We start from the raw sequence: 16,034 nt of genomic DNA on the forward strand, positions 1-16,034 counted from the left end.
ATATATATATATATATATATATATATATATATATATATATATATATATATATATATGAATTTTGTCATGTACACTGCAACATTTTTATATTCACAAATATTAGATGACATATATTGTTTAATATTAAATTCACTACACCTCGGGAACTTCTTGCAACCCAGGAGAATTATAAATGATAAATGCTTTGTATTTACTTCTCTAAAGTCACCCTTTGTTATGGAGGAATTGATTTAATGAGGTGGCACACGCCACGACTGTCTTTCAGACGCGCTTCCTAGCCCGACGACCGCTAAACCCTTACTAATCTTTAACTTTTCAAACTGAACTTGCTTAGGTCATAGACCTCAACTGATTGGTCTCTTACAATCGAAAGGAACCAATAAGGGTCTTCGATGAATTTCCACGCCAAGCCCCAACGATTGTATGGTGTTCGACGACTCAGCAGTACACCATTTCACACTTTAGATGGGACAATGTTTCCATAGTCATTGACAATTCACAAACGTTCTTGACATTTTAACATATTTATTGACAGTTATTCATATGTAAATGACAAAGAGTGATAAGTCTTTGACATTGTATCGTAATTGTTTGACAATCGTTTTGTCACACTATTAAATGACAAACAACATTTGAAAAGGACAACAAGACAAAATGTTTGACAATTTAATTTATTTAATTGACAGTTAACAAAAAGTTTATATATATAATTGAAAATCAACTTTTACATTTTAATGACTTTGCAATATCATAAATATAGCCTTTTTCACGCATATTGTATCCATAATTACAGTACTTTATTATTTAATAACAATTCGTGAGTAACATTTAAACTTGCAATTGTAGAATTTAATCCCAGATATCTTCACGGGCAATGCATCTCCGTAGATATGCATCAGAATGGCGGTAAACAAAAAGAAAACAATGACTGGAACAAAGAGCAGCATCAATGCCAGGAATTGATGCTTTGATTGCTTGTTTGACGAGTTGCTCTCTATACACTCTTAGGTTAATCCTGCCTGCGTGCAGCTTGCACATCACATCGATCAACGATGTTATTAAGCAACCGTTTAACAGACGCCTGAGAATTAGAAGCAATTCTCGATACAAAAAGGCGAGTGCGGCGGAATCCTTTTAATAATACGCCTGTCTAGATCTTGCTCGATTCCTGCATGACAAGGTGCGTTGTCCATATAGGCCTACACCACTGCTGGGTTGGGACCCAACACAGCATCAAGAGGTCATGAAATTCCTATACACCTCTTTAGTCACAGATGTTGTGTGAAATTCGATTAGAAGAGCCCAGCAACATTGGAGATGGCAAGATCAAAGTGACATTATTCCCACGCTGCCCTGCAACAATCCTATTGACCCTTTGTCCCCGAGGAGCTCGTCCATATGCCCTGCTCGTGTACAAGTTGTAGCCAGTTTCATCCACATAGATACGATGTTGGTGAATACCTTCTTCGTACATAAAGTGCGCATACGTTGCACAGTGGCTTTGATCTGCTCTGAGTTGCGGTTAATGGAATATTATGTACCTGCTTCAAAGTTAAAAGTTCACCATCTAAAGCTCGCGATATGGTCATATGGCATACTCTAGGCTTGTCTGGAAAAGTTTCATACAAATCATCGTGGAGTTGACGAATGGAAACAGTGGGTGTAAGCCTCTACCAACATCACTAAGAAGTCCTTTGCTTCATCATCAAGTAAAGATGGGCGCCCTCTCCTGTATCGTAGCCCTCTTTTCACCTGTCTGAACATATTTTCGAACAATTTCGTGGGCGGTCGTTCTTGGAATTTGTAGTTCTGCAGCGGTTGCTACAAAGTCCTCTCCTGCTTCATATCAGGTAATTGCGATCCAGGTCTTCATCAGAAACACGCTGGTACCTTCTACGTGGCATGGATTAAAAAAAAAAAAAAAAAACAGCTTAGTCACAGAAGTCAGAACAGCTCTGATAAGCACTTCTCTTCAGAAGGAAGTTCCGAAAAGACTGCAGAGTGTAGAGCAAACATATACAAAGTCAACTCTTTCATGAAAAACTTTTAACCTTACCTAGAAAACCACTTCTGAATAGTTAGAAACGTATAATTAAATATTGTGTTAATTGTCAATTTAATCCGTTTTTGTCAAACAAATATGGTAGTTTGTCGGTTTACTGTTGTAACAATGTCAAAGATTTGGTGGTTTGTCAATTTGGTATTAAACTTTGACTGAATAGTGTGACTTTGTCATTCAATCTTCTTAAAATGTTCAATCATATATGTTGCGCGTCAATTAATTATATGATTTGTCATTTATTTATGAATTATGTCAAACAGCTGTATGATTTTGTCTCATCTAAAGTGTGAGAAGGTGTATCTATCTGTTCGTTACTCTCTGATCACAAAGGCGTACAAACGACTAGCAGATTTTCTGTTAGGTCTCAAACATGAATTTCTATGTGGATCAGTTCACCACTCCCCCCTCAAAGTTCTGCGTCTCGCAGCACTCACAACACTTTTTTTTTTTTTTTAATTGAGTTTCTCTGCTATTTGTGCACTGCCATTTGAGTACCTTACCTCTCGACATATGTTATTAGTAATTCATGCAAAAACAAAAACTAAAATTTAGCAAGCCAGGGTCAAATTGCGCGGTTAAAGTTGGCAATTTACAGTATTATGAATTCCACGCATTGCATTGCTATGGTTTGATTTTTTTTATTAATAATAATAAAAAAAGAGAATCATATAGGATCAATGGAATAATAATTTTTAGCTCCACACGTTAACACACAACTTCCTTAGAATTTGGATCGAAATAATCTGCAGTTCAAATAATCAAAACAAGGCAAAAAACCTGATTACTGTCAACCATCAAGAAAAAATAATTTTGTAAAAATTACAAATCTTAAATAAAAGGAATAAATCACATCAAATAGACATGAATAAAATCAACTACAAAAAATGAAATAAAAGATCATGGAATGAATGCAAGTGCATAGACGCGTTTATGATGTTTTCTTTTCACAACAGCACATGATACCAATATCTGTAACCTTCGTCTGTATGCACATTGTGTGCACTATTAATGATCCCCAGACATGCTTGCACGTCACTTTCACTCTCCTTTCCCAGATAGCCAGGCAGTCCCGGGAAAGGGGGTACTGGCTTATTCAGGTGCCACATCAAGACATCTTCTTTGTCGGGATGCATGTGTGTGTGATAGGTGGTACTTGCCTTGGACACCGGTTTTAATACGTTGGATCACCACGGTATCGTTCTTAATTTCTTTCACACGATACGGTCCTAAGTAGGCGGACTCGAGTTTATGTTTCCTCAGTTGCAGCCTTTTCAGATAGATTCTGTCCCCTATTTATATCTTAGATGGTTGCGTGCGAAATCGCTGATCATATTTGGTCTGAAACACTCTTCTGGTCAGGTTACAGAACATCACCCGGTATTGTTCGACACTATATAGTGGTAAAGTTCTAGGGTTCATGATCGTAGTAAATGGCAATGAAGGGTCCTGTCCATACACTAAAAAATACGGGATATCTCTTATGGAGCCGGTATACGCTGTATTAAGTGCAAGTTCCGCCATCAGCAACATCTCTACCCACTGATTTGGACTGTCTGCTACTAAATATTTCAAAATATCTGTTACTTCTCTATTATTATTTACCTAACCCATTGGCTGAAGGCCAGTAAGATGCGATCATGAAATGTTGTATGTTTAGTATTTTTGTTAAATTGTTAGGTCTTTTATTACTTCGTTAATAAATTCACATCCATTGTCACTGATTAACATACGGGAACAGCCGAACTTCACTATGAATGAACACAAGGTTCTGGCAACTGATTCTGCAGATTTATCCAGCATCACATACATGTGCGTATACCGCGTGAATGCATCCACCATCACACACACACATACCTGAATTGCCATTGCCCATCCCCTGGGGGGAAGGGTCCCACAACATCAGTGTGTACTGTGGCGAATTTGATTGGCTCCACCTGGCCACATTCGAGTCTTCGGAATAGTATGTCTATGATTTTTCATGGTATTACAGATGTGACACGGAGATGAATTTTACAATGTCTTTTTTCATCCCTACCCAGAAAAAAGGATTCCCGTGCCCTCTTGAGGGACCTTTCTATACCCATATGTCCTGCATAGGGACTCACATGTAACATATGGATGGCTTTCTCTACCAAAGAGGGAGGAAGGATGACGCAAGATCGGATATCGCCCGGTCTCTTCTCACATTTACAAAATAAGATATCTCCTTCAAGGAAGAACATATCTTTAGGCACTGTTAGGAAATCTGGAAACTCGTTACTTGCACCCCTTACATAAGTCTTGACTTGTTCAATGCAGGGTTCGGACTTCTGGCCCCTCATCACCTCTTCCACACTCCAACCACACAAATCAGTCACACACTCTCTCTCTCTTACTCCCAGGGCATCTGCTGCCTGACCCCCCTGGAGGATCAGCTCTTTCGTTCTCACATCTGTTTTGACTCGCACTCCTTCTGCCTCTCCGCAGCTCTTGAGATACCGAGTTATTCCCGTTTTCCACATCGGGTGCCTCTGATGCAGGCAGCTGTTTCTTTCATTGCTGTTCCTCTCTCTTTGCTGCTCCGGTTGTAACTCCCATTATGGCACTCCTGGAGAGAGCATCAGCTACTTTATTTGTTTTCCCTGCTATGTGTTCAGTTCCTACGGTACTAAACTGTAACAGCCGCTCGATCCAACGAGCCTGGCGAGTGGTTAAATCCCCTTTCTTGAATAAATCTCTCAGTGGGCGATGATCTGTGTTTATTTTGACTTTATGCCCCAGCAAAAAGTAGCGATGTCTCTCCAGCATCCATAAAATCGCCAATGCCTCTCTATCGAAGGTACTGTAATTCTTCTCTGCCCCTTTTAATGCTCGTGATGCAAAACAAATTGGTTTTTCATTCCCTGCATCGTCAACTTGAGGAATCACTCCCCCGATAGCTGTACTGCTTGGGTCGGTGGTTACTAGAAATGGGCGATCGAACTTTGGATACGCCAACAGTTCATTACTAGTGGGTGAAATCTTTAATTCTTGAAAAGCTATTTCTTCTTCCTGTCCCCAGTGAAAATCTGACTGTTTCCTCAATGAATCTAGTGGTCTCGCTATTTTACCAAAATCTTTTATGACTTTATGATAGTAGCCTGTGAGGCCGAGGAAACTGGCTACTTCTTTTGCATTCTTCGTTTGGGGAAATTCTTTGATTGCTGCTACTTTATCTGTACAAGGCTTAAGGCCTTCAGATGTTATGATGTGCCCCAAAAATTCAACTTCTTGCAGAAAGAATTTGCATTTGGTTATTCATTTTCATAACGTCGTTTTAAAGCTTCTAAGACTTCGATAATTCTTCTTATGTTCTTCTACTGTAGCCCCTATTATGATTGTCATCTAAGTATACAAACACGCTATGCCCTAATAGTAAAGCTAATACGGACATCATAACACGTGAAAAATGGGCAGAAGCGTTCTTTACTCCAGAGGCTGTCTTTTCTTTGCTACTCTCGTCTATAGGTATTTGATGATAACCTGACTTTAAATCCAAGGTGGTGAAGAATTTACTATCTCTGACCTTAATCAACAGTTCTTCGATAGAGGGCAATGGGAATGCATTGTCTTTTGTGATACTATTCAACTTTCTGTAATCAACAAAGAGCCTAAGAGAACCATCCTTCTTTTTAACCATCACGAGTGGCGAGACCCAAGGAGATTCACTCTCTCTAATTGTCCCTTAATTTATTAATTTCGTTCTCTACTCCCAGCTGATAACAAACTGGAATTCTATACGGTTTAGATCTTATGGGTGGTTGATCCCCGGTCTCTATAACAAAAGGAAAATTATTTTTTCTGCCTGGGGTTTCGTCGCCAATCGGGATTACATTTTGATAACTTTCTATAATTTCCTTGACAATAATTCGATAAGTAACAGGGGTAGACCCATCAGCTCTTCTCAGGAGCCTATCCAGACGTTCTTCACCATGACCCTGATGCGCGCTACTCAAGGTCGCGAGCGTATGAGAAGCATCTGTTATTTCACAAGGTTGAAGGTCGCATATCGACCCATTGTTTAATACGATACGCTGGTCACTAACGTTAATAAATGGCACATTAACCTCGCCGTGTGTTACCTCGATCAGACCCGGAATGATAAAAGCTTCCCATTTCTGATGGGGCTGATCTAAAAACTAAAGTGCCTTCAGGTAAATTCCGTGCGGAAGTCACGGTGAGGGATGAGAGGGGTCCGGGGTGGTGCCACATCTCCCGCCTCTGGGGGGGTGGGGACTTCCCCTCCACCACCCTTCGGTCTTAGGGAGACTCGTAGACACCTCGGTCTCTCCCCCCTCTGTGGGGATTCGTTGTCCTTTTAAATATACTTTGATCCCCTTCCCGTTTGTGCCAGCTATTATTATTTCATTCCTAGACATAAAATCAATTCCTAAAATAACTGAAATTCCTTCTACTTGTAATGCTGGTACTACATTTCTAGAAGGTATGTGTCACTACTCGCCCATCGATGGTTACCTGCTGCTTCACAGTCCTCTGGGTTACCATTCGATGGCCGCCTGCTGTACTTCAAACTATACAACCTTTCATAGGCTACACCGACCCTGTCACAAGGTGTTCTTCTGACAAAGACACACTTGCGCCAGTGTCGACCAACGCCCTTTGCTGCCACTCTCTCACCCATATTTCCACGATGGGCACCGCGACTTCCTTCACGCATTGAGGGCGGGCGATAGGCTCTTGCATTACCCCTCCCCCCTGCACCCTCAACGTTTGGGTAGGGGCAGTGACAGTTGGTGTAGGACTGTCCACTACTTTTCGGGGGTTGGTTGACTCCCCTCACTCCCCAACAAGGCGTCCCTTGTTCTTCCAGGGGCACAGTCGTTGTTTGGACCTGATGAGCGTGGGTGAAGTCGGGGGTCCTCCCGACTCCTCCTCCACGCTGCCTTTCCCTTCCTCTCCTTAGTGTAAGGGGAGCGTTGTTTTGCTGGCCGTCGTCATTTTTTGAACAAGCGTTCACGAGGTGGTCTGTTGCACTGCATTGAAAACAACGTGGCGGCTGAGTGAGAGAGGGGCACTGGGCCCTCACGTGGCCCTCCCTTGAAGCCCTTCCACACTGCCACCAGCGACCAACCATCCTTTTCCCGGCTGGTTTCCCTTTGCCTCTTTGAGGTCCCTGGGTGTGTGACCCTGCCCCTTGGATGGTGGGTGAGGCTGGCTGAGGACTCACTTGGTCAGGTTGTTTAACTGTTGCAACAAATGGTTGGGAGGTGGTCTGCCCCCTCCCCCTTGCTTGTTGGCGTTGTTCGTGGTTCGTTCGCACACGGACGAGACTGGCTATAGCGTGAAGTCAAATGTGTTCCGTAGAATGTAGGCTCTCATACAGAGACCGTGGGTTTGATTTGTTCAGATGAATATCATTTTGACTTTATTCGCGCACGGGCGAGATGGGCTGTAGCGCAAAGTTAAGGCATCCCGGAGAATGTTGAGGGGGTTCTCGTTCAGAGACCGTGGCCGTTGATTTGTTCAGAAGAACGTAATTTTGGCTTTATTCAATCATGGCGAGACCGACTATAGTGCAAAGTTATAAGGGTTCGTTCCGGAGAACGCTGGGGTTCTCGTTCAGAGAATGTGGGGTTTTAATTTGCAGGGAAACGTAATTTTGGGTTGTTGCACAATGGGTGCGGATTGTTCTTTGTTTGTAAAGGATTGGTGGGGAGCCCTCGACGTGGGTTAAGTCCGAGAGCCTTGATTGGGTGTCGGAACACTGAATTATTAAAATGGGTAGCGTAAACCTTAATGGAAAAAGGGTTTCTTGGGTTTGGTGAGAAGCACTTTCTACTGGTGCTGTGGGTTAAGGTTTACATAGTCATACAATTGGGTTGCTCTAGGCAAATAGGTGTACACAAATGTGTGTGTACAAATGACTTTAGCAGGTTCGTTGTAAAGGACTAATTAAAAATGCTTCTGAAAAGGCTACAATTACAAATCTTAAATCTACCATGCACAAGGCGTTATTTTGCCTAGATTACGGGCTTGAAGAAATTAAGTTTTACTCTATGATTACCTGACTCGCATGTTATCATGGTTTGCTTTGATGTGGTCGGCGTGTACAGATCCATGTGACCATCTGAATGAAAAAAGGGTTGCAGGGGATCTTATAATGGACGAACAATTGTGGGAATGTTTTTCCCTTCTCCCGGCTACTCTGAGATACAAGAGCAAAAATTTTGTGTGTTCATGTGGATTTATGTAAATGGCTAGAGAACAGCTTTGTAAGTGAAATTTACTTCACTTAACAAAATTAAATGAATCTTGTAAATACTAAATATTCCAAGTACGGTTTTGGAAGATGAGAAATGTTAATTTAAATTCTAGTGTGTTTTCTACTACGATCGAGAGAGAGAGAGAGAGAGAGAGCTGGTGAAATTGCTGGCAGGCTGGAATTCATCGCTCAATTTACTATGTCGCCTAGCTAAAATGGTGGAAGGTAAATTGTCCAGAGCACGTGGGGAAGGGAATAATGCACTATTTCCTTTGGTAACACTTTAACACTTCACTGCCTAGCTAGCCTAACATTGACTCATACAAGCTAACATGTGATAGCGACAAAGCTTATGTTTTGGTAGAACAACATTCTCTCCTCACTGTGAACTATTCTTAGAGCTTGCACGTGGTCTATCTGTTCCCCAACAAATCTTACAGTCACGATTTTGATTGCACTAATCTAAAATATATATATATATATATATATATATATATATATATATATATATATATATATATATATTGTAATGAACCGTAGTTGGTTCAGCAGGCTCTTAAATACAAAAAAAAAGTACGGGACTGGAATGACTGGCAGAAATTGAGGCAGACAAGGGAGGAAGGAGCTGAACAAAACGATAAAGTAAACTTAAACTAATTTATTATAATAAAGTATATACATATTTACAAGTGAGTCAGGTTCGGTTCAAAAATCAAATAAATTACATACTCAGTATTACCATAAATGAAATATGATTACCAGCAGCAAAGTTAACTACCATGATGAGTCCATCAAAATATAAATGCATCAAATTCATAAGTCAGTTCCAAATCAAAATAACACTGATGTAGCCAAACCAAAGGTACTCTATGAAAGACAAACACATTACATTAACAAAACAGTAAGCATTATAAGTGAACAACACTTTGGCTACGTCACAAAATATAAACAAAACACACCATAAACAACGTGATCAAGCAGCATCAAACATAATACAAAAATAGCATAAATAATTAAGCAACACACATGATCATAAATAATAAAGCAGCATAATACCAATACAACAGTAGAAATACCAATATAATGGTATAAGTAATACCAGTGCAACCTCGTGCAGCACAAAAACACAACAGACAATCTACACAGATGTCGAGACCAAACAAAGGTCGAAGAGGACAAACACCCTTGAACAATGCCATATACGATCATCGAAAACCACCCCATGACGGCCAACAGGAACATCTCCAAAAACGACAGATGATCGGCAGAGTCAAGGCAACAGCAAGACTGCTGTCAAACAGGAACAACACTGCTCCACTGATGGACACGGTTCAGCCATCAACGTCATCCTCCAACTGCAGAGGGCCACAGGTAGCGAATACTTGCAGTTCCAAAGTACTCAAAGAAGCTGCTATGCTCTCAAGAACCTGACTCACTGCTATTCCAAACCTGACTGACGCTCTCGAAGACACCGAGATAGATGTCAACTCCTACAGAGTGCAAAGAAAACAAAAAAGTAAGGAGGCAACAACCCACCAAGGGAACAATCAGCAAACGATTGCCCCATCAAAAGTACTAAACCTCAAATATATATAATATATATATATATATATATATATATATATATATATATATATATATATATATATATATATATATATATATATATATATATATAACACTGTATTTATACTGTGGAACTCCGTTTGATTGTGTGCTGAGGATTTTATGCCAAGGATCGTTTCTTGTCTTGCATCTAGCTTTAGCGTGGCTAGTAGCTGATAGCTGCAAGTTGCAAGGGGCAAGGATTCTAGCTTGCAACATTGCAGGTTGCAAGATCTGGATATTTGGTCGCCACTGTTATTGTTTTGCCTGCAAGGGAGCTTGGATTCTGAACAGGGAAAATACCTTTATGCTTTCTCCAAAAGAATGCTTCACTTACCATGGAAAATCTATTATATCTGACCACAACAGAAAAGAAAAGGAGCTGAATACCTTTACTTAATGGGGAGAAACTGCAGAAAAACACTTAGGTTCACTTTAAATTCCCTTATATTTACATTAGCAACAAAATCAGAAGAATGGAGATTAACTAAGGCAGGGAAACAAGGTCCTGCTAAATGACTAATTCACGTTAACAAAACAATAATTGCAAGGTGCCGAAGAAATCCACTTCAGTGGCACTGTAGGGTTAAATGGCCATGATTGGGATCATGGCAAGCAGGGCATAATCAGAGGGAAGGTTCCACAGCAAGCATCTCCATCTGCAATGGAGAATGTACAAGTTCATGTGATGGAAAGAAATAGCGTAGTCAAAAGTTGAGAAGGGCACAGAAGATGCCAAGGTATTTCATTTTACGACACTGAAACACTTATGAGTTTTAATTAATGCACTGGAATAATGGTCAGGTCTAGCATGGAAATTTGCACTTTGAAAATGAAATGGAAAATGCAGTAAAAGAATATTAAGTTCGTGACTAATTAAGAAATACCTCTGATCATGGTATATTACCTTTGTTGGAGAGTTGTCATTACCGTAGATAAGAATGGAGGAGGAATTAAGGGGGGCTTTCACTGGTAGGAAAACTTGGGCTTGAGCAAGGTAGCCACGTGTCGGGAATATGGCCCAGGAGGAGCAGGGTCAAAGGGAAGCTGTTTTTGGGTATGCAGCCAAGATGCCTCTGTCTGAGTTCTCTAAGTTCTGCTTTCTTGTGGGCCGTTGTCGGCCCTTACATGTCTTCGGAAGATTAACTTCCCACTCTCTCCTGACACTCCATTTTCTATGATTGCACCTGCAGATTGTTGGTGGTCTTCCTTTGACCTGGTCGCCACATGACAGGGTTGAGGGCCATGTGGTCAGTTGCTAAGGGCCTCTGAACTTTCTCTTTGAGTTAATCTTCTCCACTGGCTTATCTTAGCCTAAGGCAGGGATTTGTCTCCAAACAGCTTTGTTCCTGGAAAGAGAGGTATTCAGGCAGCCACGGGTCCAAAGAATCGGGGATTAAGGAGTGTCCATGGAGCAATAAGTTTGAGATGAATCATGAAAAAGGGGCAAATGCTTTCCATAGCCTTCCTGTCAGTCAGCAGTATGATGAGAAGTGACTGTGCTCTGTGCTTCTTGAACTGAATAAAACAGTTTTAGTTTTTTGCATTACTTTTCTTACAGGGATAAAGGTTTATATTTGATTTTATTTCCTTCTGTAAAGCTAGGCGGGAGAGTTAGCTTGGGAAGGGTGTCCCTTCTTAGTAATATATATATATATATATATATATATATATATATATATATATATATATATATATATATACACACCTATATATATATATATATATATATATAATTATAATTATATATAGTATATTATATATATTATATATATTTATATATACACATATATATATATATATATATATATATATATATATATATATATATATATATATATATATACCTATTATAATTGATAAGTGCTTTGACTTAATATTTTACATATATGTATATATATATATATATATATATATATATATATATATATATATATATATATATATGTAATATTTTTAATATGAATAAATAAATAAATAAATAAGGATCATCCCAGGTGTCACGAATATCGTGACTTATTTATTTATTTATTTATTTATTTATTTATTCATATTAAAATATTACAATATATATATATATATATATATATATATATATATATATATATATATATATATATATATATATATACACACACACACACACACACACTTAGGTGTGTGTTAAAATATTAAGTCAAAGCACTTATCAATTATAATTCCCCTGGGTTGCAAGGTATTACCAATGTATAGTGAATTTAATATTAAACAAGAGGAGGAACCTTGCCTTTGAATAATTCTGACAGATTCCCTCTCTACAAATTTGCCTAGTTGGTGTGGGATGGATCTTCATTAGGTGTCAACTACAAGGAGAATTCTTGGTATAGAGTCCAGAAAGATGCATTGTTTGCTTTCCTTTAAGACTCCATTACCATATAACTTAACTCTTGCTTTAAGGGATCTCCATAGACCCTTAAGAGGCAGTTGGAGAGGTATGGCACTGCCATTACAGCACACCATCTTTGCAGTTCATTCTCGTTTCCTGCTTCCTCAGGAAAAGAAGTGTTGTTCCATTGCGTGGCATAGGCTCCACTATGCCTTCCTCTTCCTTCTAGCCTTGCTTTCTTCCCTTGTACTGAATGTCAGTTCTCATAACTCTTCCATATCCTCCCTCCCGCAGAATCTGGAAGAAATGAGAGATATCTCCTTACAATCTTCAGATTACAACTAGTATTTCCTTAGATTCTCTTAGCTTCTTTTAGGCCAACTATGGAATAGATCTGTTTTGATTTATGTTCAGCCTTACAACCACCTCATCTAATTCTATCTGTTAGGTTTGAAGAGGAATTTTCAGTCACCTGTGTTTGGAAGTTTTCAAATAGAATGCGTGGAATTCCACACTTGGTTTTACTCCCGCAGTCCTTTTGTCAGGTCATGGTACCCCTACCTCTTCCTACCTAGGCACCAGCATAATAGAGGGTGAGCTTGGCACCTCCTCCCTCTTCTGACCCTGTGGTCTTTGCACAAAATTTCCAGTCTTTTTACAAGCAAAAGACCTGGTTTCTTCCTTTTTTCAGCAGACAGGGTTTGAAGTCACTCTAAACCCTGTTGAAGGGAACTTTGGTTTTAAGTATTGAGGATAGGATTCTGACTGACTTACCTCTCTCCTCTTTCTACATGAGGACATGAGTAGTTCCCTGGATGCTTTCTCTCTGTCCATACAATGGTGTTTCAACTTTTTTGCAGCTTTTCATCACTCCACTCTACAAGTTTGCATCTAGGCCGTGTTCTCTTCTTTGCAGCCTTCCCAGCTGTTGGCCAGCCAACTTTTGTTCTTTAGCAAGAAAGGGCGGGGGAGAGTTGTAGAGCGTTATCATTCATTCCCCGGAATGACAGGGTTCCCTGGGTCTTTTCTAGAGTACAGTTCAATGTGGTAAACTAAACTCTGGCACAAGGCCTTCGCTACCTTCTGCATCCCTGTGCCAGGCTATACACATGGCCTAGAATTTGACAATTCCAGTGAGTGTTTGAATGTTCCTTCATTCTTCCACTAGAAGCAGAGACTTTCAGGATGTGGCAGAGATTGACATCACATGTTCCTCAGACTTCTGGAACACTGCTAATCCATTCCATGAAACTGTCCTACCACCTCAGGGTAAGTATCCTGTTTAAAAGGTGGAGTTTTATGGTTTCATTATACAGATAATAAGCATTTCTTCTTAATATACATACCAACAAGAGAATTTTATCATAATCTCACCTCAACCACCCTTGGAAAGTCCCTGTAAGCCAAAGGAAAATGTTGGGTTACTGACAAAAGTAGGCAATAACCCACTTCTCACCTGCACCACCACCACTTAATTGCCTTCTCACAAGCTTATGCCAGGAATGCTGGATTTTGAAGAATCATGTTTTTTTAGGTAGGCAAAATACCAGTTCTGATTAAGATTTGGTATATTTCCTTCCTAGGATATATCATCTTTTTTTCTACAGCTTATTTACGAGTATTTTTTCATGGTGTAAACTTTTATTGAGATTTCCAGAGAAATGATTATTTTGGTATGTTGCCATCGTATAAGGTAGTCTCTCTCTCTCTCTCTCTCTCTCTCTCTCTCTCTCTCTCTCTCTCTCTCTCTCTCTCTCTCTCTCTCTCTGGTCAAAGAGTATGATATGAACAAGGATCATCTGGTTAGCTCCCTAAGTGTTTTTATTACACTTACCTAAAAAAAGTGATAAACTAAAATATAACTATTGTGCAGTCTTGATGCGTACTCAAAAATGAAATATTTGCATACTGGAACACTTTCCAGACATTAAAATAATCTATATGAAGGAATGCTGCTCAGGAAATTGTTTATGAGTATTTTATATATATTGAACCTTATGTAAATTATGCAGTTTATAGGCTACATATTACTCAGCTATATCAGACGGTAATAAAAAAACAACTAAAACTAGTTGCCTCAGGTGTTTTATTTGTTAACTGGTGAAAATTCATTTACTGCGTTACAAGCATCATAACTTTGTCAAGACTTAACTTACAAATGGATTGTGCTTGCTAACACAGTTTTAACCACCGAAAGCACTGCCAGAAATATGCTGAGTCCCTGCACATGTACAGTAGGTGTTGAGGAAAATGAAGATGCTGAGAGAGAAGCCAGTGCTGCAGACACTATGACTAGATCAAATATAACTGCCCCTGGCCGTGATTTTTTATCATCTCTAAAATCCAGCATCTGTAGTAAATGGCAGGTGCTGCTGAGTAATGACAATGGTGAATTAAAAAGATTAAACAGACTGCTGGATGGTGGTGCTTTTCATTCTAAGAAGATTCACGCATTGAGGTAATATTATCTAATGTAGGAATTTGGTCATGCTCATCTGACCCATTGCAGAACAATCAAACATATCTTTAACTTCAACTAGCAACATAGATGAGGTACTGAAACAATTCCTTGAAAGAAATTTTGTCAGACTTTTCATGATTTTCAGTTTATATAATTTTTAGACTTTTAAGGAATTGCAGAATATGAAATAAGGTCTAATTCATTCAATAAGAATATTAACTCAGTGATCTGTTTAAACTATTGATAGAAATAGCAATCTAAGGGCTTACCGTTAGAGGATACTGGACTCTCGTTTCTCAGATTTTCTCAAATGCAAAGGAAATATTGCCACTCTCACTTATAAAGCAGCTGTGTCAGTATTGCCATAAACCCATAACCAAAATGACTGTTAAGCCTTTAAGATGGGACCTGTCTTTCTTGAAAAGTTTAGCAGTAGCACCAAATAAACCTTAAGAAATTAATCCTTACAAGACAAAAATTGTCATACTATTAAGCATGTTTATTTTTCCTAAAAAGCAAAGTAAACTTTTTCATTCCAAACCCATAACTTATATTTGAAAGACATTTCCCCTGCCCCACCCTCCAGAACGAGCTGGATTGCCTAGTGAGACCTACCAGGCCACACAGAAAACTTTCTTTTTCATGCGGGAAAGTTGGAAACATTTTGTGACACTACAATATATAGGTTTGTAGCAAAAGATAAGTTTTGCTTTTTATATTAGAATAACTACATGTTAAACAGTGATCAGTATCATCAGAACCAAACAATAACTTGTAAAATTACATCACATTAAGATTATTGGTAGCAGGACATAACAATGAACAATTGCCCTCTGCATTCACATCCACAGAATAATTCAGTAAAACTTCTTGAACTGGTATTTGTATACTAGCAGCAGCAAGAAATTCCATCTTCAAAGGGACTTGCGCTAGACGTAACTTTATAGGATGAAATGGTATTGGTGAGAGAAATAAAGAATGCAAAATTAGAATGGGAAGTATTACAGTCACACTATCGTGCCGTGCTTTCATCGAGCTTATAGAATGAAATAATTTACCATATTGTTTACCAACACTTGAAACCTATAGCGTATACATAAATTACTCTAACAAGTTTAAATTTTATTTAGGGAAATCTGGAAAGTAGTACGCAGGATAGAAAATGGATGATTTGGTTCATAGTCAGACGCTGATGTTAAAGTTCAAGTTGAAGCTCTTAGGTGATACGTTGGTACCTGAGGACTAATGTTTCAGTTCAAATTCGTTTCTATGAGTATTTGGAGCCCTTCGTTGGCTGAGT

General features: G+C 39.1%; 1 protein-coding gene across 5 annotated transcripts in view; it reads left to right on the top strand.

The window, feature by feature from the left end:
• The window catches only part of LOC136826864 (B-cell linker protein-like), an 850,768-nt gene that overhangs the window by 826,283 nt on the left and 8,451 nt on the right, over positions 1-16,034 (top strand). The window lies entirely within an intron of this gene.

The sequence above is a fragment of the Macrobrachium rosenbergii genome, chromosome 41 (assembly GCF_040412425.1).
Source record: "Macrobrachium rosenbergii isolate ZJJX-2024 chromosome 41, ASM4041242v1, whole genome shotgun sequence".
NCBI lineage: Eukaryota > Metazoa > Arthropoda > Malacostraca > Decapoda > Palaemonidae > Macrobrachium > Macrobrachium rosenbergii.